This window comes from Salvelinus sp. IW2-2015, linkage group LG1, assembly GCF_002910315.2.
Source record: "Salvelinus sp. IW2-2015 linkage group LG1, ASM291031v2, whole genome shotgun sequence".
Classification (NCBI taxonomy): domain Eukaryota; kingdom Metazoa; phylum Chordata; class Actinopteri; order Salmoniformes; family Salmonidae; genus Salvelinus; species Salvelinus sp. IW2-2015.
Genome location: NC_036838.1, coordinates 54,682,406 through 54,684,688, shown reverse-complemented (window position 1 = coordinate 54,684,688; position 2,283 = coordinate 54,682,406). Strand labels below are relative to the sequence as shown.

The 2,283-nt window shown below is 49.5% G+C and overlaps 1 protein-coding gene across 1 annotated transcript in view; it reads left to right on the top strand.

Moving 5' to 3' along the window:
* The window catches only part of LOC111978201 (PDZ domain-containing protein 2-like), a 120,985-nt gene that overhangs the window by 103,845 nt on the left and 14,857 nt on the right, over nucleotides 1–2,283 (top strand). The window contains exon 5 of the mRNA XM_070443084.1: nucleotides 386–531. The gene's annotated coding sequence lies outside the window, so the exon portion shown is untranslated. The remainder of the gene's footprint in view (nucleotides 1–385; nucleotides 532–2,283) is intronic.

Here is a 2,283-nt window from a genome sequence, read left to right as displayed (position 1 = left end):
TGACCCTAACTCTGTGTCCTCCAGCCCAGAGAGGGGAGTCGTATCAACCAGGACCCTAACTCTGTGTCCTCCAGCCTAGAGAGGGGAGTCGTATCTACCATGACCCTAACTCTGTGTCCTCCAGCCCAGAGAGGGGAGTCATATCAACTATGACCCTAACTCTGTGTCCTCCAGCCCAGAGAGGGGAGTCGTATCAACCATGACCTTAACTCTGTGTCCTCCAGCCTAGAGAGGGGAGTCATATCAACCATGACCCTAACTCTGTGTCCTCCAGCCCAGAGAGGGGAGTCGTATCACCCATGACCCTAACTCTGTGTCCTCCAGCCCAGAGAGGGGAGTCGTATCAACCATGACCTTAACTCTGTGTCTTGTCTGTGTCCTGCAGCCCAGAGAGGGGAGTCGTATCTGGAAGATGCACATGGTGAAAGGTCAGGAGGGGCTGGGGATCCAGATTACGGGAGGACGAGGGTCCAAGCGCTCCCAGCACGGCATCATCGTAGCGCACGTAGAGGAGGGCGGCGCCACACAGAGGTAAGACACACACACACACACAGTACACATTTGATACTGTATGCCCACACAGGTGCATACCTGGAGATAAGACAGCACTTTTACAATTTGAGAGATGTTTGTATATTCTTATAGGTATGCAGAATGATGGTGTCTGAGTGTCAACCAGCCACATGGTGTCTGAGTGTTGTCAACCAGCCACATGGTGTCTGAGTGTTGTCAACCAGTCACATGGTGTCTGAGTGTTGTCAACCAGCCACATGGTGTCTGAGTGTTGTCAACCAGCCACATGGTGTCTGAGTCCTCTCAACCAGTCACATGGTGTCTGAGTGTTGTCAACCAGCCACATGGTGTCTGAGTGCTGTCAACCAGCCACATGGTGTCTGAGTGTTGTCAACCAGCCACATGGTGTCTGAGTCCTGTCAACCAGCCACATGGTGTCTGAGTGCTGTCAACCAGCCACATGGTGTCTGAGTGTTGTCAACCAGCCACATGGTGTCTGAGTCCTCTCAACCAGCCACATGGTGACTCTTGCCGCAGAATAGAAATGACTCATTCGAATTCTCTAATAGGGTCAAGTACAGATCGGGTATGGGTGAGCAGCGTTGGGCACTACCTATGCTTCGGTGTTGACGATGACCTGGTTTCGGGCCTCAGTGGTCAGGTCTGCTACTTCGTTTTGTTCGGTCGGGGATTCTGGGGTGGGGTTTTTCGGGGTGGTGTTCTGGGGTGGTTCTGGGGTCGTGTTCTGGTGGTTTCGGGTCGTGTTCTTGGTGGTTTCGGGTCGTGTTCTGGGGGTGGTTTCGGGTCGTGTTTCTGGTGGTTCGGTGTGTCGGTGGTTGTACGAGCTGTTTAACAATAGATAGACAGGCTAGAAAGATTTGAGCAATTTCATAATATATAGTATTTTTTGCAACTCTGTGTTGCATACAACAAGGTTTCCATTCCCGCGCTCATGAGGGGATTTAATTGGGTAATTGACGGTGAAATCATCAACCCGTTACAGTCAACGCCTGTTTAAGGGTCAATCCCTGTTTACAATCAACCATGTTTACAGTCAACACCTGCTTTACAGTCACCCTGTTTACCGTCAACCATGTTTACAGTCAACCCTGTTACGTCAGCCCTGTTCACAGTCACCACTGTTAACATCATACCTCTGTTACAGTCAACTGTACAGTCAACCCCTGTTTACAGTCACATCCTGTTACCGTCAACCATGTTTTACAGTCAATCCCTGTTACAGTCAACCCCCTGTCTCCGTCTAACCCTGTTACAGTCAACCCCTGTTTACAGTCAACCATGTTTACAGTCAAATCCATGTTTAAGTCAACCTGTTTATGATCAACCTGTTTACAGTCAACCGTTCGCGTCATGACGGTCAACCGGCTACAGTCAACCCTGTTTACAGTCAACCCTACGCCTCACCATGTTTACACCTTTGTCAACCCTGTTAGCGGTCAACCACTGTTTACATCAACCCCCTGTTTATAGTAATCTAACAACCCTGTTACAGTCAACGCCTGTTAGTCAGATCAAACCCTGTTACAGTCAAACGTCCTGTTTAACAGGTACACCCTGTTTACAGTCCAAACCTTGTTACGGTCAACCTGTGTACAGTCAACCGCTTACATAACCAGTTACAGTAACCTAGTTACAGTCCAACCGTTAACGGTCAAGCCCTGTTACAGTCAACCACGTTTACAGGTCACATGTACCGTCCCATGTTTACAGTCACCGCTGTTTAATGATCAGCCTGTTACGTCGCAACCC